This window comes from Ammodytes marinus (genome assembly GCF_949987685.1).
Source record: "Ammodytes marinus genome assembly, chromosome: 3".
Classification (NCBI taxonomy): Eukaryota; Metazoa; Chordata; class Actinopteri; order Uranoscopiformes; family Ammodytidae; genus Ammodytes; species Ammodytes marinus.
Genome location: NC_137232.1, coordinates 4,273,767 through 4,296,133, shown reverse-complemented (window position 1 = coordinate 4,296,133; position 22,367 = coordinate 4,273,767).

Sequence of the window (22,367 nt, the reverse complement as noted above, 5' to 3'; positions counted from 1 at the left end):
ATTACAATAAGTTGGAAAATGAGAGGGATACACATTTCAAGCTAACACCTTAAGCTTCAAGTTAATGTAGGAAGGACTATTGAAAGATGTTTTGGTGATGAGCAATTCACACTAGAGTAAAAAGTGTGCCTATCAACCCCGTTCTCCCCTACTTCTCAGATGTCAAAAAGGAAAGTTCCAGGTACAAGTACTTTCTGTCATGATTAGTCCTCCACATGGGTTCTTACATCAAAACAAGGATGAGAACCACAAACACAACCATAACAAGCCCCATTTGTGTTGACATGTATTGCTACAGTATCAGCTCTAACCACTGCACCATGAGCAACCCCCAAATATTTTGGGAAAATCTTCAAAAAAGTCCAGGGGCCTCATTTATCAACCGTACTTGCGCACAAATCTGTGCGTAAGGAGGGCGTAAGAACATTGCCACGCAAAGTATGGAATATGGAATTTACCAAAGTGTACTTATAGACTTAGGAATGTGTGTAAATTTAAGCACAGCTCTGACCATGCTTACGAACAGAATCTAGTGGTAGAATAGCGATATTACAAGAGCAAAGCAAAGCATTTAAGAGTGTCAACGTCTGCACTAACACCAGAACCGCCAGCCTTCTCTTTACCTATATTCGCCACGTGCGTCAAATCTACCCGTGTATTTCTAGTGTAATATAAAGTCATACATGTTTTTGTTTAATCATCATCTGTGTTTTGGACCTCTTGTTTTATAATCTAATTATCTTTAAGAACACTGATCACGTTTTGTGGCGACTCAGTAGTAAGTAATGAAACTGAAAGTAGATATAATATCGCCAATAGGCTATATCAATGAAAGCAGACGGTCAAAACAGCGTCCAAATGAGCTAAAATCCTAAATACAATAAATAGTTACATGGCAAACTTATTTTTAGGTAAGCTCTAATTGATTATTCATTAAATTTGTAAAACGTTTAGATGTTTTGAGGCGGAGGATCCCTCTGACGCTCTCTGTCCGTCTCATCTGACAGCTCTCAGCTGTCAGTTGAGCTGGACGAGCCGCGGTGACTCGCCAGACTCGCCAATCACTCATTTCACGTAGTAGGCCTAACTCTAATGTTGTTAGGAATTTATCTTCATCTCTTATTTATTGAAAGACTTTATGAATGACTGCACGTATAGTTGTCAGATAGCGGACCCCAAACAATGCCGTTGACAACTTGCTCGAAAATATTACATTTTATACAGTATATGGAGAAGTTTCTTTTCGTTGCCCTCTTTGCCATTTCAGCGGAGAGGTGTAAAACACATTCATATGGTTGATAAAGGGATGTGTTGTGACCAATTAACCAATTGGAGGCGTTTCTGAATGCAAATGGTCTGAGCGTGAACGTGCATGGTACTTAAGAACATGTGGGATTCATCAAGATTGATGACTTACTGGTGTGCGTACGATAGGCCAGCGCACGTTTGATAAATACGGACTTTTTTGTACTCAAGCACACACTAAATTTCATTCGTAAGAGTGAATTTAGATCCTTTTCTACGCACTGTTGATAAATGATGCCCCTGGTGTATTAGATTGTAGCAAATATTTTTCCAATGTAACTTTATATTAGAAGTACACTAAAAAATTACCTGATACTTTTTGGACTGGGGGGGGGACTTTAGCTGCTAGAAGCATGCTGTTTATTGTTAAACTTTTTTACTAATTGACACAAAATGTGTTTATTAGTTGTGGTGATGAGACAATTTTGTTTGTTTATGGCAATTTTAATAATGTGTCAAATGTAAACGGTTAACAGTACAACAGCTCTAAAATGACCTAATAATAATAAAAAAAAAAATTATATCACATCATGTATACATGTACCTCTAGTACCTTTGACTCAGAGAGTATATTATGCAAATCCAGACGTGACATAAATTCTGCCTTGACATTAGCACTGTGATCTTAAGCTTAAGGGAGGTAGGGATCCCAGCAAGCATCTGCGGCGTCTGGACCCTCCTCCCATCATGTATCTCCGCCTCTCCAAACTTCACATCCTCCTCAGAAGTGTTGCTGTAAAGTCGGCTTTGGTTCACGGGGGGAGGGTGGGGGTGTAAGAAGTGGGGCAGAGCAAGAGAGAGAGAGAGTGCGCATACAGCAAATTGGCAGCTCCATCAAATTATACCGGCATTAAGGGGGTTTCGCGGGGCGTAATCCACACGCCAAAGCCAGAATGCCCCTCCTTCCCTACAACATTTAACTTTTGTCGACGCAAACGCCACATTTCATGCTCTGCCATTAATCTGTCGGATTACAGGATGCAAGCAGTTTGAGCAGGGGGTTTGGAAATGGGGTGAAGGGGGCTGATTTGTAATGAATTCTCTGGTTCTTGGCTAAATGTTGGGTAGTGGCGGCGGGTGACAGACGTAAAGCTGGTTAGTTCCTTGTGTAATCTTTGTCAAAATCCTTTCTACTGGTCAGAGTATCAGGCTCAAGCATCGCTGCCTGAGCAACTTGCATGGAAGAGATGTAGAGTGTGTACCTGTCTCCCTCTGTATCCATATTATTATGGGATGTTCTTTCATATGAAGGGAAGGTGGAAAGATGTTGCTTGGGTTGCATAGAAACTGATGATGGAGAATGAGCCTGTTACACTGATGCCTTCTATATCATGGGCATGGAGGTCCCAGTAGGGGTTAAGTGGGGATCCAGGGGTTGTTATGCTGTAGATGTAATGATCTGGGATTAAGTTGACATGTGAAAGGTTTGAAGAAGCTACCGAACGAGGGCTGTGCAAAGTACATCAGCTGATTTTGAACATTGAACACAAAACAGTCACTCAGTGTGGTATTGTATCCTGTAACATATTGACAATTATTATATAATGCCAATATCATCATGATTGCTTTAACTGGTTTGTGTTTATGTCCCATCACATACATTCGCTTTAGATATAGTCCAATAATAAAATATATGTTTTTTTAATTATGCACACACATTTCCACATTTGATCATACAGGTGGATGTCCAGTTGACATTTCCTACTGGGAACTCGCAAGACTCCTACTTACCAGTTCAACTACAACGCAGTATGAATCGTCTGGACCAAAGTGGTGGAACTAAACAAACAACAGAGACACATTGCTATTTCTGAAGTCACTCAGCAAGCAGAGAAGCGAGAAGGATGAGAGGTTTATGTGGCATCACTCCTGGGGGTTTGTACAGCAGGCTTCACCTCTGTCACTGCCGTACCCCCCTGTCTCGGGAATACATTGAATGTCTGTGATCACACCATAGATCAAGACAAATAATAAAGGACCCACTAACTTCTTTCCCCTTCTTTCTTTTTTACAGCTCCTGTGTGGATGATAATATGCATTCTCCTGGCTCTCAACATTATACTGTCTTTATCAGCCTATTCAGTCGTCTCTGTTGCTCACTATCTATGTTTCCGTTGCAGCCTCAGGACTCATACTCTGCCCTATCTCTGTGCTGCCCTGCCAGCTGGTACTGTACAGTTAACAAGTGAGTGAGTAGGTGAAGGTGTTTAATCTTCTGCCACTTCCTGTTTCTAATGCAAACATCTTTCTTATACAGATGAGCAGTTGCCTCGATTTAAAGCTAGCCCGGTATGTTCTGTGTGTATAGCATAAGTGATAAGTTTAACCGAGTTTAACTTCCCGCATTCACCGATGAATGTCTTCCCACTAAGGGCCACACCTGATCTTTCACTTACACCCAACAATGAAACAATGAGTAAGCATTCGTAGCAGAAGCAAAAAGTATACATTTCCTATAACCAGTGGGTTCCAATCAGGCCCGGAGTGGCTACTGGAGAACCTGGAGGATTCGAAAATGTGCCTCTCTGGGTTTTGGGCTGAAAGGGCCGGCCCAGTCATGGCACCAGGTTGAAATATCGTTATACCATTTGGGCCATTAAAAACCATATATCAGAAGTCTGCAGTTAAGTTACTGCTAATAAAGTGCAAACTGACTAATTCTTACATCTTCAGTTTCACATTTAAAGCATTTCACTGGCGTAACGTGATATGGATTTTATTTTGAAAGAGACACAGGAAGGTAGCGCTCCACAGCCCTGCTGCGTGTCAGTTACTAGCAGCATGTCTTCTGTGTGGGGCTACACGGCCACAGAAGAGAACAATTCGCTATAGGCCTACTTGTAACTCTTCGCTCACACCAAAAGCTTAATGAACGTTAGTGACAGCCACCAGTCATTCATTTTCAATACATTAGGTTGGTACGAAAGGCGACTGAAGCATCGGCTGCACAGTTTTTTTTTCAATTAAATAAAGGAAAGTTGCTGTGAATTATACTGTAGCCTAGTTCTAAAGATATCTACATTGTGAAGCAACACTTATTTAGCCTGGCTCCGCCCGCCCGCCTACTTCCGGCCAAATTAAATTTTCCCTTCAGTAGTCAGTCTGGGTGTACAGTGCATTTCCCAGCTTTAGCCGGAGAATCTACAGTCGTCCAATCAGCGAACAGAGCGAGTGGCTGAGAACGATGACGTCGAAGTCGCGCTCCAGTTTCAGTTGAATGCTGCGTTCCTTTATACTCGGAAGAAGGAGATTTCCGACTTGGTAGTTCCGAGTTCCGACCTGTCTGTGTTCCAGTGCATCTGCTCGCGAAAGTATGGACGCCTACAACCTTTCTCATCCAAATAACTAAACGTTAGGCTCTAGCAAGTTACCGTTGCCAGGTACCGTTAGATTCATAGACTACAATATGTAGTGAAGTCGGAAATTTCCGAGTTCCCTGTCCAACTGGAACGCACCGTCAAAAGCCGGCTCATGACACACGTGACGACCAAACGTGATGCGATTGGTTGGCTGATCCAGAGTGGCACTGGGCAGATCCAATAGTTTTAAACTTCGACAGACACCCGCCTCCAAGTGAGTGAACGTTTGCCAATTACAGCACTTATCGAGATAGGAGTAAACGGTGGTATTATCCACCTTGTTAGGGACTTCCTCTCTGACCGTCCTCAACAGGTTCTGGTTAATAATACTCGGTCCGACATCACTGTACTTAATACTGGCGCCCCGCAAGGGACCATTTTATCCCCACTACTTTTTTCATATATACAAACGAATTCCAATTAGATCTGGAAAACTTTCGTTTGTTTAAATATGCTGACGATATGGCCCTGGTTGCCTTATTAAAGAAGGGGGACACAGTCGGAGAGGGAGCATATAGAGCATATGTGGCATCTCTTCAGAAGTGGTGTGATGTAAGTTCCTTAGAGATGAATGTCACAAAAACACAGGAACTTGTTTTTCATGAAAAGGACCATGTGCAGCCCCTTACAATTAGGGGACAAGTTGTAGAGGTAGTAGACAGTTTCAAATATTTAGGTACATTTATTGATTGCAATCTAAATTTTAGTGAAAACACAGACTATATTTTTAAAACCTGTAACCAACGTCTCCATCTACTGCGCAAACTCAACTCATTCAGAGTGAGCAAGCACATTATGGAAACAGTTTATAAGAACCTTATTGAGGGCATTTTAACCTTTAATATGGCAATGTGGTATGGTAACCTAAACGTAAAAGGAAGAAGCAAGCTACAGAGAATAATAAACCTTGCCTCAAAAATCATAGGGACAAAACAGAAACATTTAAGTTGTATGTACGACGAAGTGCTGAGGAAAAAAGCTGTTAAAATATCAAACGATCCGTCCCATCCACTCCATATGGAGTTTGAACTTCTTCCCTCGGGTAGACGTTACAGAGTGCCAAGGGCAAATCGTAACATTTTTAAAAATTCCTTCACTCCTAAAGCGATTGGGGTACTGAACACCATGTCCCGCTGATGTGTATACTGCCACTGCTGTCCTGCTTCTTGCCCTGAAGATGTCTGTGTGTAAATGTTGTTGTTGTTGCTTTTGTTGTTGTTGTTGTTGTTGTTGTGTTGTCCTGCTTGTTGTTTTTTGTATGAGACCGAAGACGAATCTCCACACCGTGGACAATAAAGATTTAACTAACTAACTAACTAACTAACTAACTAACTAACTTCCAGACCTTCTGTACAAATGAAATGATGTATGATGGTCTGGTTGGACCAGGCTAACACTTATTTACACTGAATTGGAAATAATATATACTAGAAAAATACACAGAATTACAAGGCTGCGGAGAACAGTGCGCTTTTGCAGATTTACATACTTAGGGTTGTAATTACATTATATTAATATAGTCGAAAGTGAACTAAAGTGGGCCGGTCTGAGGCATGAAACTCTAGGGCTGAAGATAAGTCCCACTCCGTGCCCTGCTTTCCAATAGACATAACTGCAATGTGATGACATGCTTGCAGATCTGTAGTTGGTATAGCATGTCAAATACAACACCCTGTTTAATTTATTTTGGTGATTTACAACGAGGCAAGGTCCACAACATTGTTTTTTTTCCTCCTGTTATTCACTTACTATCACATTTAGTGCATTTCAAAGCTAAATCAAATTTCACAAACAAAAATCCTTAGATATATAGCTTGGTTCCCTATCCACTAAACAGATCAAGAAAAATTGGAACAGGCTTTGCAATGTGCACTCTTTCTGGTAAACTTATCAGACCATTCTGTGCCAACACCACTGCACACGAATGACAGCAGCTCACAAAGTTACTCCTGAAATACTTCCAGTGAAAGAGTAAGTACTCATTTATACAGCATGTTTCATGGATATAAAACCACAAAATGTTTGACATTAAAATACACTCCACAAAATTAAATGTGCCATAAAAATAAAAATTTAAATTAGCAACAGATAAAGTCATGTTTAGATTCAATCGCTACATGACTCATATACGTTTTAGGGGCATAAATGCTTTTCGATACATTCTAAAACCACAGCAAAATGGCATGCCTCTGTCAAACCTATTAAGAGTATTTAACTTATTATGACAGCCCACCAGAGACATTAAAAGTTAAAGAACCACTTTATATACAGAGAAACATAATTAACATGTACAGTATTTCCCAGTGCCTCCGAGTCATGACAAGCAAACAACCTGCACAAATCTTCAAATGTTGGAGGGCCTTGCTGCTCCTTAGCAACAGCAAGGCCCTCTACATCAAATGTTACCATGACTCAATTCCGGAGCCCCCCCTCCCCCCCAACTGATCCCACACAGAAACTAAAAGTATGGCTACAGGGTCGAGACGGCTGGTTGGAACAAGTCTTGACTACTTAAATCCACTTTGATCTGCCTTTCCTGGAGAGGGGATCGTCTGCTCAGTCCTGTGGTAACACTTTTGTACCAGCCTGTGCTCTTTGCATCATCTCTCCCTGCTTGAAGTATTGTCTCCCTTTGCCTTTTTTGTGCACAAATATGCACGCAAACGCACGTCCGCAAAAAATCCACAAACACACATTTTTTTTTTCTGTCAAATACATTCTCTTCCTGTCTTTTCTCCGGAACCCCCTTTACTCTTTTTCTCTCCCTCCATTTTTCCCCCTTTGACTTCCACAGACACTAATTCCCTTTCTTCAAGGACAAGCATCTCACGGCACATCATCTGAATAAGACTTTGAGTCGCCGTGGCCTCCCAGGGCTTAAGTCTGCAGAGCCTCCTTTCTTGCCGATCCCCCTTTTTAATGTTCTAACACCAGCCTAGTGCCGTCAATAAATATTAACATCCACAAGGGATGAGATATGCTCTGGTTATAGGCGGCCTGCTCACCACATGGGTCTCAGGGTGGCTGTCTCTCAGCTGATACTGAAGAAGGATGGTTGAGCTATAGTGACCCAGACTGAAAGACCAAGGAAGAGCTTTGGTGTCTCTGTGTGCAGCTCTTGAAGATACTATTCAGGAAATGTCTTCATCAGTCAGGCTTCTTCTTCAGATGATGTCAAATAGTTGTTTGGAAAGGAATTTCTACTGTGTATCTGAGGACAAAGGGCTTCAGTTCTGACTCCCAGAGTTGATTAGCCTTTAAAAGTTGTCAGCGACATTAACAGTGTTAGTAGACTTAACATACATAGGCTTGTCAATTCATTTTTCTAATGCAACTGCTGCCTATGAAAATGGGAAACTAAGGTCTGGACTGGACATCCCAGCTGGTGTCATTCTCATCAGTTAAGAATAACCCACATTTGCCTGATATCATCTCTATATTTTGATTGTAATTTGATATTTCAAGTCCTCATAAGCCTAAATGCCACGACGAAGCCCCAAGTTGCAATTGCTAATTTTTTTAACTTTACTGGCAGGCCTATAGTTAATAAGCCTTATTCTTTGATAAAAGAAACAACTAGAAAAACACAAAAATGTTATCAGGAGTGTGCTCTCTGGTTCTCCAATCAATTTCTACTTGTGCATTAAGACAAAAGCTGAAAAACACTCAGCATTTCTTAAATTCTCCACACCACACCCACCCAGACAGACAGTACGCGCCTGGGCCTGACTCCAGCAAGCACTGCCACAGGATACTGTCACACTCAGTCCTCTTCTTCCCTCTGTCCCTGGCTCCCGGCTCCCACACCCCCTGAGCCCAGATTCATTACAAGCTGTGGCCAGGGTATTAAGATACGGCCGCATTAACAAAGTTGTCTCTGTATCTTAATTGAATCTACCCCCGCCAGAGCCCGAATCTGGATTATGTTTACCTGAAATATAAGCGGCTCGGCAGACGGAACACGGCCACACTGATAAAACACTGGATTGTCCCCCCCCCCTCCCCAATCCTAATCCCCAACTGTAATTTGTTCCTCGATGGATGTAGCCTCGGCGATGGGAAACCCTGATCGGAATTCATTCCAAAAACAGGGAAAGCATCTGCAGGTAAGTTCATCTATTAAATGGCAAACGTGTGTGTGTGTGTCTGTGTGTGTACGCGTGCTTCTGTGTGTGCAGTAGGTTCTCATAAACTGTACCTGGATCTGCCTCTATCAGCCAACATTGAGCAATATTCAAACCTCTGTACTGCGTTCATCGTGTTAAAGCTTTTCTTACAGGTTTATTCGCAGCATTGATTGAGGTCTGCCATTGCCTTCCTAACCGATCCACATGCGATGTTCTGATTCGGGGCCTGTAGTATAGCAGGACAACTTGCTCAGAAGAGTTGAGAACCCACAGTGAGATCTTAGCCATGGTTTACAGAAATACAAGGTCGTCTGTTCAAAGTGCACCAACTGTCTACATGTCTAGGGCCATGAAATTGCATTGTTACAACACTGATCTAGGTGTATTGCTTTAGTTACCCGTGAGACAATGAAATACCATCTTAAGAAGTTCACTTGGGAGGAACAGATGCATGGGTATGAAGGCTTTTCAGACGCCAAACAACTGTACAGTACATCATCAGTTAAATAGTAATGATCTACCCCCCAACGGAGTCGGGATCTATGATAAACATGACCTCGAGGCATCACTCGTAAAGAAAATCTAAACATAATTCATTTTCAAGTGTATGACCAAATGACTTGAACAATGCAACATTAATACAGTGTAAACTCTAATCTCTCTTACTGCATTTAAACACGTGTAGTATTTGGTTTGAAATATAATAAGGCATTTCCTTATAAGCCAAGGGATAAGTCAAGCTAAGAGGAGAGCAAATGTGGAAGACCACCTTGCTGAAGGGTATACTCCACCTGACCTGAGACTGACGCTCACATGCTACAGCCCAACACACACACACACGCACACACACACACACACACACACACACACACACACACACACACACACACACACACACACACACACACACACACACACACACACACACACACATACACACACACACACACACACACACACACACACACACACACACACACACACACACACACACACACACACACACACACACACATGGTCTGGCTGGAGACCAGAGACTTACATTGGCATGGTTGCTGTGTGTGTGTGTGTGTGTGTGTGTGTGTGTGTGTGTGTGCCACCATTGGGGGGTCTTACATGAGGGATGGTGGTGGATGGGGACAGTGGGCAAGTGGCCAAGTTCTTCTCCTTTTTGTCCTTCCCTACACCAACCCTTTCCTTAACCCCCACCCCCACCCCCTTCCAAAGACCAACCCATATTTCCCCATCCTCAGCTCCCAGCACTTGATTCTTCCTATCTCAGGTGAAGGGTATAGGGTAATGCCACAATGTTGCTCTTTATTGAAGTGCCCTGCTATCACCTTAACTAACATCCCCACCAAAAACGGTGTGCTTCTTTTTGTGTGTTTTTTTTTAGGTTTGCATGGATGTTTCAGTCAGTCAATGTTGAGGGATGCGTTATGAAGTGTAACATCTACACCTTAATGCTGTCACCTTGTGGACTAACTTAGGGGAGAGGAGAAGGTTCATTTTACACTTAGGGCCAGATCCACTAAGAATGGATTGCACGCTCAATGCTTTACACACAGATGCTTTATTGAGACGATCGGTCAGGATTTGAATGTTCCATAATTTGTGTCACAGGTCAGGCTGTTGCACACATACCACAGGTTTATACAGTGTGATTATAAAGCAGCCTTTATTGAAGAATCCTGAGCTTCATCGGAACTATTTCAAAAAAAAGTACTGTGTATTGCGGTACACAACCCACTTCCCCCTCTGACTGCACCCATAATATCACTCAATATCAATTCAATTCCATTGAAAAATTATGGGATTTGAAGAGAGAGAGAGAAATAAACACAGAGAGAGAGAGAGAGAGAGAGAGAGAGAGAGAGAGAGAGAGAGAGAGAGAGAGAGAGAGAGAGAGAGAGAGAGAGAGAGAGAGAGAAATAGTGTTAAGATTAAACAATAGTGGTTGTCTTTGAGAAGTATGTGATATTCACATCAAGGCTTATTTAATAATAATCTTTATTAAGGACTCAGATGGTCCACGCATAGGAAGGTTGGCAATTCTGCGCTAAATTTTTTATGAGCCAGGGACAGGCGCACCCAGGCCACTGTCTGCTTGGCAGGGCAGTTTGAGTGCATTTGTGTACATTTCCCCCTTTTGCGCGTGCTTTGTAAATTGGACGCCATCTTTTCCTCTCATTTGCACAGGTTTAGCGCCCACAAAAAGCAACGCAATCCTTGAGTGGATTCGGCCCATGGTGTCTTTAAAGGGTTCACTCAAAATGACTCTACTCTGCTCTTTTTGGTAGGGAGCCATGTAGACGTAGAGGTTTGGAGTTCATCTATTTTACACTGAAAGTGGGCATATCACAACCTATCATAGAGGATTCTTACATACTTCAGCCAATAAATAGATCCCTCTACCATGCTTGTATACTGGGTCAAGGGCAGTAGTCCAATTCAATGGCCTGGTCAAGCTATACCCCGTAGCTCGACTTGACTGTGCATGTTAACGTACTGGCTGATTGTGCTTGTGTAGATTTGTAATGTTAGTTACTTTGAAACTCTAATTGTGCTAATACTCTTTTGGTGCCATGGAGCAAAAAGGGCTAAACAAAGGTACTCCAGCATGTGTACACACAATCAGCCCTGAGCTTGAGGGCCCACTTTGACAGCTTCCTTACTCTAGACCTTCCACAGGCAAGGAAACAGGTGGTAAGGAGGCAACACACACACACACACACACACACACACACACTCCACACTCTATCCACACACTCTTATCTCCAGCAGGAGGGCTTAAGATAGAAAGCACGCTGTACAGTAATTACCAGCTCCATCTCCCCATCCCCATACTACTTCTCTACTCTCTCATCTTCCCAACTTCCCCATCTCTCCTCTCTGTGACCCCCCCCCCCCCCCACACACACACACACAAACACACACACACCCCTGTGGGACATCTCCATCCTCCTGTACCCTCTACCTACCTCCCCCACCACACACACACCTCCCGCTGGCCAGGACTAATCCATGTGTGTAGCCTCGCTGCTGGGAAGATGTAGACGGAGAGACAGAAGGCCCCCCCCCACCCCCCGGGGCTCCGTAGCGAGCCAGGCGCAGTCGGCGTGCACTTGACGTGATGCCGCCTCTCCTCGGGTGACAACATTGCATCCCCCCCCTCTCCCTCCATCCCCTCCGGTTCCCTGCTCTGACCCCCCCCCCCCCACACCCCCCCCCCCCCCCCCCCCCCATCCCGAAACAGATGCTCGGGACTAGGGCGGCGCCAGTCAGGGGGGACGTGGGTTAATTGGGGTAGTAGTGGGGGTTAATTTCAATTAAAACTTCAACTAATGGAGGTCAGGGAAGCGTCTGCAAACACCTGATTAAAACAAATGGTCCTGCCAGTCAAAACTTTATCTTGGTCGGCCTCCAGGCAGAGCGTCCTACAGTGAGAGGGAAAGAACAAAAAAAAGGGGGGGGGGGGCAGGCAGAGAGAGAATGACTAATTGGGGGACACTTGTTAGCGCAACATCTGCATAGAGATCAGTGAGTTAAAGGCTGTGTCTGTCTGAACATGTGTATTATAGGGCTCAAATGATGGGGATTCTCCAAATCTGATCATGTTATTTTTGCAATTAAAGCAACTGATTTCAAAGCAGATTCTTTATCTGGTATACCGTTATTACTGTTTCCTTGCTGATAAAACACTTTTTAATGTATGACTCAAAATCATTGTTTTTATTACGCTTTAGTATATACGTAGCCCTGAATATAAATGTGCTCAAGAGATGACTTTGCCAGTGTAAGAGCCTTACCACCAAAAAAGGAAAAAGCTCATTTATCCTGAAAGATGACGCAGTAGGCGAAAGGTCAAGGGCGCATGAAACATAAAATCAAAATAATTTAATTAAGTTATAGAACTAAGACAAACATAAGAAAAAACTAATTTGACAATCGCATTAGAATTAATTCAAGAATAAAACCATATTATTTACCACAACTTCGAATTATGTACCTAAAAAATCTCACATCAAAAGCTGACCTCACTAATCTGCCTCACTAAATAACTTTTCTAAACGGACAAAATGCCAATATTTTTCCTTTTACTGATTCAAACTGTATTCCTGCTTATGAAAGTGACTGAGAGGCAGTTGGTGGGGATGTGAGTGTTATTCTGACTGTACTAAGGATAGCTGTGCCACCCTGCTGCCTGGCTGCTCTGCCAGGCGTGCCGCAGCAGATTTGGACATCTGGCGCCGGGCCTCGGGGAGATGGCAGGGGGAACGGGGCGCCCTGCCGCGGCTAAATATGGCGCAGGGTTACGCCACACGTCCCCTAATCACTTAGCCACTGTCTGGCAGCTCACAACACCACTATCCCAGATGCGTCATATACATTACCACTCCTAAGACATCTGTACAGCCGCTAGGCATCTCTTTTCAGTGCCCCACTATACCTTCTTTTTCTTCTCCACTATCCAATGACGAGTTGGGTTTGAGACTTACTGTGCCTGTGTTGTGCAACTGTTAACATGGTAAATGAAAGTGTATAAATTACTAGTTGTCTGCTTTGAATGTATTTGAGAGGGAAGACCTTTACACCGCACCGATGCCTATTTATGTGTTTACAACTGTTGTTATGTATCTGTAATCTTGTTACTTCTGCTGTTTTTGAATGTATGTGATTGATGGTTTATTATTTGTATGTTCTGATTTAAATTGGACCCCAGGAAGACTACTGTAGTCTGTCGCTACTGCGTCAAGTAATGAGGATCCACATCTAAACAATAAACATGGTCCTTATAATCCACATTCACCCACCACAACTCAAATCTACTGCTTGAGAATCTGTATGTCAAAAATACTTTAAAAAAAGGTGTGTAGTTATAAGCAACATTGTAATTTGAATCTATATAATATTTCAATTCGTACATGTATGTATGGTTAAAGAAACTGGGATGTCAGAAACATTGTATGCATTATGATGCACGAGCAGCTTTAGGTCATCTATTATGAAATGCATTTTTTCATGTTTTTTCCAACATTAATATGGGTCTCCTAAAGTATGTGAGAAAAAACAACCCTCTCTCTTTTTCTCCACCTCCACCTTTCTGGAAAACAAGTCAAGTTTTCTATCCCCTTGTGACGTCATAAGGGGAGATGCCCCTGATAATGGAAATATGTAGGCAATATATGGGTTTTTCAGCAGACAATGCCTCATTTTCATATTTAAACACAACTTTTCAGAAAATATTGTCTTAATCTAAGTAATCAACTTGGGAAGTTTGGTGACCAGGGTGTCTCCCCTTAATTCCTATTCTCGCACAGCCAGACCAAACTACAGCTAGTAGTATGGTCTGGAGTTAGACCATACATGTTGTCTACATCTGGTCAGCCAGACAACTTAATTCCTAACGGTCATAGCGATCCAATATCCATATGGATAAAGATACAGGAACATATAAATGCATAGCCAAAGTAGCACATTGTCAGTATAAAAAATGTCAAAAAAAAATCCATTTATAAAGGGAAGCCAAGCACCCCCCCGGAGTTTCTGCCCTGCTTACTTCTTGCCTTGCTAAATTAAAGGTGTTACAAGGAACTTTTAAATTACATTCTCATTTTTCCTCTGATGATCATAAATTACATATGACAGCAAACGAGGCAATCAGTGCAAAGAATGCTATGTTTGCCTTTGTCATGGGTACACGCTCACCCAGGAACTACAGCTGGTGTAGTAAAAACACTACCGCTTTTCTCCAAATGGGGTAAAATAATGAACACAAACTGAAAGTTCCTTGTAACACCTTTACAATGCCCTGCAATGTTGCTGAACATTGGATGTAAAGCATGCACTGCAAAATCCTTCAAAATGAACATACATCCTGATGATAGGCAGTTCTCAGTGTAACCAGCGGTGACTATGAGCTCTCCTTCTTACCCTTCCATAACCTTGTTTTGTCTCTCATCTAACCTCTACTTATTTTTTACTCTCTTAATCTTTTTTTTTCACTTTCTTTCTTTGTTTCACATTTCCTTCCAATGTATCTTCCACTCATTTGGTATGGGAAAGTCCTCATTAACTCCTCTTCATCTTCAGATGCATGGCCGTCTTCTTATTCTCGTGAATATTCAACTGCCTTTTAGGACTAATTGTAATAGATCATTTAACTGTTTAAACTAAATAATTGTCTATTTCTGCTCAGTGGCCTCTTGTCCTTCAAATCTTTTGGTTGAACTGCTATACTTTCACAATTTCTCCTGTTTGCTGATTTGACACTCTCTAGTCCTTTAAAACGTCTACGTTTTCACTTGCTGTATAGTTGTTTTATATCTTGTCCACCTCTTCACTTTTGGGTTTTTGTCCCAGAGTTCCTGCTCTACTAATTCTTTCTCCATACTGACGTGCTGGTCCACTTTACGTGAATGGGTTTATATACATCGACCTTGCACAGTGCTTTGCTTATATTCCAACCATACTTGACCTCTGTCATGCTATTGCAAACTTTTACAAAACAAATTTGAGAAACCAGACAAAACTAAACTAAATCTTTGTGACCCGCCATTTTCTTTTGAACGCAACGCTAAAAGGAGTATTGAAAACATAATTGCCGTCAGTAGTAGCAGTTACAACATAATGCAAACATTCACTGGACCTGGTCATGTTTATACTCCTTTGAAGGCATTGCCAAACAAAGCCAGTTGCATTACTTTTAATAATGTGTTGTAGTCTGCCATTGTTGTTGCTTGTGTGCTAGCGTTAGCTGGGAGAGCAGAGACGTACACTGTAGACAGTGTAATAATGACATGTCAGTAGGTTCAAGCTGGTGGAAAGGGGATATATGTTTGATTGCCCCTTCCAAATGTATGTTTATGTTTCTCTACTATAAGTTACTTTTGTTATGGTGATTTAGGTAACAAAAGTTATTGGTTTAGTTTTAGTTTAGTTATTGGTAATTAAATGGTAATGCTACGTCATTACAGCTGGTCGTCAGGATCTTAAGTCAGATATCTCAGTTACTACTGCCCAAAATACAAATGAAAAATTACTTCATGAAATTCAAAGTTTGCAACAATGAATCCTATTGAGTGTGGTGATCCACTAGGCCTAATACTGTGGATACTGTGTTAGCTTTCCGTCAGCAACCATTCGTACTCCAAACAGCACAAGAAATATCACACACTTTAATTAGCACACGTCATTCCCATTTAATATATACGGTGTGTATACTTTTTTTTAAACGGATGCACAAAGAACCACAGCATTTTTTCCTACCTTCCCCCCTTGTGTTACCCCTTTGCTCATCTGTATAGCTCAGCATTATAATGCATTGATCAGTGAAATCAATCCATTGTGTATGCATGCATGGGTGCATTTCCTTTTGTGCGTCATACACGCAGAACTACTGCATGTCAGATTCTGAACGAGAAGCAGGAACAGCCTGCCAAACATGGTTATTTTCTTTGAGAAGGGAGGTGAGAAGGGAAGTGAAGAGAAAGGAAGAAGGCTTTCTGATGATTAGAAGTGGTTAGTTTATAGCAGCTCTTCCCTGTGTTTCTCTGTTGCAGGAGAGCTGTCACTGTGAGTAGTTTTAACTGATGGGATCCCAGATCTGTGCCCTCGCCCAATCGTTATCCCTTGTCACAACTGGGAAGCGTTAGCACAAACATACAGGGGGCAGAGAGATGGAGACACAAGGCACTCCTGTGATGTCAGAGATGGTGTACTGTACAGTGGCAGTACTGAAGACTGTGTGTTGGTCGGTGAGGAGATCATGACCCTACACACGCGTCGACGGAGCTTCTCATCTGGGATGGTGTGTTAGGTAGGTAGGGTGAGTTTTCCGCCACACGTAGCGTTTTGCATTCAGGCCCAATACTTCAATTTTGGTCTCATCTGACCAGAGCACAGTATAGTCAGATGAGACCAACTTGAAGTTTTTGGCCTGAATGAAAAATGCAATGTGTGGCGGAAAACTAACACTACACCCTCACCCATCACCCTGAACACACCAGCCCCACCGTGAAACATGGTGGTGGCAGCATCATGCTGTGGAGGTGCTTTTCTTCAGCAGGGACAGGAAAGCCGGTCAGAGTTGAGAGGAAGATAAGATGTTATCTAGGTCATATATAGAGAGACTCAGCCTATGTTGGAAGCACTGTTGTTACATTACAATTATATTATTTAATCAATCATACAATTAGCAGCAACACCAATGTTCTAAAAAGAAATACACAGTTTTGTTTGAATTGATAAGTTGACACTATGTACACCGCTTGCAATTTGTACTGTATGTTTAATCTATTGCTTATAGAATACCGCTTGTTATGACCACTGGATGTCACCTGGTCCGCATACATGGTCTCCCATCCACCCCTGCTCACCTGCACCCCCCCCCCCCCCCTCCATGCCCCAGCACAGCCCAGACTCTCCATTCCCACCCATGATAGTGTTGCTAATCCCACCTCTGCTCTGGTACACCCGACCATCACCGCAAGTCTCCACCCTGACAGAATGGAGACCATGAGCCCGTGGAGGAGGATTTAGCTGTTTTCTGTCCGTGTGTGTGTGTGTGTGGAGTAGGCGGGGGTGGATGGGAGCATGTGTTAACAAGCCTATCTGCCAATCCAAGCGTTAATTTGTGAGATGCCAGCTGATAAAGTAGGACAGGGTGGGCTTGGCTCCCTTCATGCCTATACCTGCTCACCAGTGCCATTCTGTCCAGTCCCTGTAGAGACACAAGACTTTGCTCCCCGTGCCCAGACACAGGTGGCACTCAGTGTGTCCATGCTGCAGCATCCATGTGTGTCAGAGCTCAGACTGTGTGTGGCTATGTGTGCCTGCCAGGGGCATATGTGTTTGCCTTAACTCTTTGACAAAGAGGATAATCTCCCATCCCCTCTGTGTGTGTGTGTGTGTGTGTGTGTGTGTGTGTGTGTGTGTGTGTGTGTGTGTGTGTGTGTGTGTGTGTGTGTGTGTGTGTGTGTGTGTGTGTGTGTGTGTGTGTGTGTGTGTGTGTGTGTGTGTGTGTGTGTGTGTAGGTTAGACCGATGTATATGTTTTGATGATATATCAGGCAATGGACATTTGGCTTAGCTTTAAATTTAAATCTTAAAAAAAAACTTTGATATAATGCGATGATCCAAATTGAATAATCATGATTTCTGTTGAAAATATTTGCTTCAAACAGATTTGTTTTCATAGATATAAGAGTATTAGTCTTCATTGGACAAAATGTGCTGTGAAAATGTCTGAAGGGCATGTGGCCACATTCTGAATACAAGTTCAATTTAAATACAGTAGGATATGTGTCGGCTATTTTGCAACTTCAATCGAACAGTATCAGTGTCACCGGCAGAACCCTTGCTGTGTGTGTGTGTGTGTGTGTGTGTTCCTGCGTGCGTGCTTGTCGGTGTGTGTGTGTGTGTGTGTGTGTGTGTGTGTATGTGCGAGAGCATCTTGTGGTTTCTCTCCATACCCACAGTGTGCCTTGCTCAGTGTAGCCTGTCCTGGCCATCTGCCACTGTGGGCACCAGTCAGGAGGGCTGCAGGCTGGGTGTGGGGTACCAGGCAGGAGGGCTGCAGGCTGGGTGTGGGGTACCAGGCAGGAGGACTGCAGGCTGGGCCTCAGGGTACCAGGCAGGAGGTCTGCAGGCTGGGTGTGGGGTGGGGTACCAGGCAGGAGGTCTGCAGGCTGGGTGTGGGGTGGGGTACCAGGCAGGAGGGCTGCAGGCTGGGTGTGGGGTGGGGTACCAGGCAATAGGGCTGCAGGCTGGGTGTGGGGTGGGGTACCAGGCAGGAGGGCTGCAGGCTGGGTGTGGGGTGCCAGGCAGGAAGGCTGCAGGCTGGGTGTGGGGTACCAGGCAATAGGGCTGCAGGCTGGGTGTGGGGTACCAGGCAGGAGGAATGCAGGCTGGGTGTGGGGTGGGGTACCAGGCAGGAGGTCTGCAGGCTGGGTGTGGGGTGGGGTACCAGGCAGGAGGACTGCAGGCTGGGTGTGGGGTGGGGTACCAGGCAGGAGGACTGCAGGCTGGGTGTGGGGTGCCAGGCAGGAGGTCTGCAGGCTGGGTGTGGGGCACCAGGCAGGAGGTCTGCAGGCTGGGTGTGGGGTACCAGGCAGGAGGGCTGCAGGCTGGGCCTCAGGGTACCAGGCAGGAGGGCTGCAGGCTGGGTGTGGGGCACCAGGCAGGAGGACTGCAGGCTGGGTGTGGGGTACCAGGCAGGAGGACTGCAGGCTGGGTGTGGGGCAGAATACTCGAGTCAGAATTCTCGCGGTTTATGACGTCATAAACTGCACAGCCACATCCCCATATTTTCTTTATATGTCCATGCTTCCCCCCCACATTAGTAACCAGAAACTTCCACCGTGCAGTAGTCTATGATAACCCCCCCCCCCCCCCCCATTTCTTATTGGTCCACGGCCCGAGATCCGATGGAACATTTTCCGAGCGACAGCCATGTTGTTTTCCCCGCTAAGTGACAAGATGCCCATAGTACACCCTGAATGTTACATACACCAACACAGAATGCTTTTGCTCATACTCCACTAATTTATCTTAACCACAGCAGTCTATTAATGCCTCGTTTTTAATAACACAACGGATAGGAAGCTACTTGTGCTTTTTTTTTAAACGGTGAAACTAAAACAATTGTTTTTATTGGTATTTTTGCCTGCCTGGTGTATAGCTATTAGCTTTGGGACAAGCAACCAGCTTTTGCTCATAACACGCTGTTTATATTCCCCGCAGCAGTCTGACAAAGCCTCGTTTTTAGCAAGACAAAGTATAGGAAGGTAATAGAGTCGAAGTCTAGCTTTGAAGCTAATTTTTTCACTGATTTTCGTGATATTTTTAGCCGTTAGCTTCCGTGCTAACATTCAGTACAGGCACTGTGGACAGGCTACTACTACAGCCTATGGACCCGTCGCTTCCAGAGAGGGGCGGGGGAAGCTCATAGATTGTATATTTACGAGGGGAGCTGCAGCTCTGTTTCAAAAATAGGCCATCGTGAGATTAGCTGAACATCAGGGTATAGATGCATACTACAATAAATGATCTGAACGGTTTTTTCAGCAAACAACTAAAGAAAAACGTATTAGGGACCTTTAAGACCATATTATATTGACAGAAAAGTGTATAATATGTGAGCTTTAAAAACAACATAGGTGACTCAGAACATACAGTAACACATGGTAAAGATGAATTGACAGAAAATGAAAAAGTCATTCAATAATCTATTGATGTCCTTACCTTCATTGTAACAGTTTGAACAGGACTAGCAGCTGATTCAAAACAGATTTGCCATAATACAAACCAATGTTGGTAAAGATATGAATATAAATGTGGGTAAATTAGCAGATTGTGATAGTTACAAGTAGTTTTACACTACACAAATACAGTACATGAAGTCCTAGATTACAGACGTAGAAAATGATACGATCCAGGCCGATGATGTTCTGGTTTATGTGAACTTTCTTACTGCACGTCTCTGCATCCTTTTACCCCTTTCAAGATAACTGTCAACCAAACTGTACTTAAAATTGATTGCTCGCACCAAAGACATTAGTCTAGCTGTGCCCAGCGACACACCCTTAAGGAGTGACCCATATTAACACTGTAATAGGCTTCAGTTCATTTTCCCATTCAGTACAGTAGAGCGACTCAACCATGACCCGCCTTTCGCACGACCAGCTCTGTAAATGTCATCCATATGGCCCGCTCATTCATTTCCCACAAAACAAATTCCCCACAAAAGACTGACTGTAATAAGTGTATTTAAAAAGGCAAAAGCAACCAGAAAGAACCCTCTTATCCACCGCTCCTATTTCCCACAAGCGAGAGGTGCTCTTTTAATTTCCCCTCTCTGAAAGGTCAGTGGCAATGTTCTCCATCTCCATCTTAATTGATTCTTTAAATGCAGCTCGTCTTGTGCTGGGGGGAGTCAGGGAGTGAAACTAGAGAAGTGTTTGACTACCTTTAGTCACAGTTAAAGGCCCTCAAACGGTTAGCCGGTCTTTTTCCTAATTGTATTGGCTGTGTGTAAATGTATGTTCCCGAAGCTTGAGGCCTGGATGTATACTCCTCTAGCATATCAAAAACCCCGGACATAAAAATTTGCAAAAGGAAAAGAAAATTGCCTTTTTGAGCTCAAATGGGCCAGGGTTAGCTTGTTTTCCTGATGAATACATAGCAAGTGGGCTGTGAGCCGTGGTTGTACTAAATGTCAACTTTTATTAGAATAACTCTTTGATATTTTCCATTGGAGGCATTGTAATTTACTGAACAACTGATACATCCTGTGATATCTGCAGCCAAATAAAGCAGCTGCACCTGGTATTTATGTAGGAAACCTTTTCAAAACACAGTTTTATTAATCACTGGTTCTTCTGAATACATAGTCAGATGTGGTTAAGGTTGGACTGTTTAATTTTTACAGAAAACCAAGCTTAACCAAAGGTTGGAAGACTTTTTTAATTTCTATTATTTACTAAAGTTTCTGTGTTACTTTATAATTCTGGCACACTGATGTTATTGTTAAACAGGAAGTAACCAATATGGTCCTTCTTGCTAACTTCAGTTATTGATTGCAGTTAGCGGTCCCCTCCCTCGTCCCTACGTCACCACCACATGAACACACAGCTGTCTTCGTCAGATAGTGCCGCGATAGAGAGAAGCGAGTCATCGATCACGGGCACAGAGACCCGCCTCTTTATAGCGCTCTGACTCCTGATTGGATAAAACGAGCGGGATAGTAGAAATTGTATCTGGCCATTACTGCAAAGCTGAATGTTCTGGGGCCGGTTTCCCAAAGCCTTCTTAGAGCCTTCTTAACACTACGTCATTCGTAACCTCTACGTAGAGTTCCTACTTAACGTTTCGCCTGTTTCCCGAAACGCTCTTTGCTACGAATCTCTTCCGTACATCATACGTTGGTAAGGTTGGTCTGGAGCGCCCTCTGAGCCTTCTTAGCTCTACCGTAGGGATGTTTCAGCTCCTGACGCTAGGCGCCGCCACTTTACAGTAATGCCTCATCTCCAAATGTATGTCACTCGCAGGCACCACTTGTGTCATTAAACTGAAACTGAAAATACTTACACTATACAGCCGGATCGTTTTTATAAGTTTGATATTAAATACAGTAATTGCTGTGTCCGTTTGATATGAAATACAGTCTGATTTATTAGTTTAATAACACAAGTGAGTGCCTGCGATCGCTGTGGCATCGCCAGAGACACGGACCCCCACATTTCCTTCCGTTGGACACTTGAAGCACCATGCGTAAAACGGACACTAGTGACATCCCCGTTGCACATGGAACTGCCACTTTGCCAATGTTGTGTTTCACCAATGGTTTTAAGCCATTCATGAAGAAAATTATTTCAGGAAACACAAGCAAAAAATAAAATGCGCATGCATTTCATCACAAGGCTAAGCTTTAACCTGTTCAACCTCAGAAGTAGCCTATAGAGTGTCATTTAATCAGACCATTTATGCCTAATCAATGTCAAGGCATGCACAATTCTGCAAGCAATTAGGGAAATTGGCACCTCGTCAACATGTCATAAATAGACGCCGGTGACGGT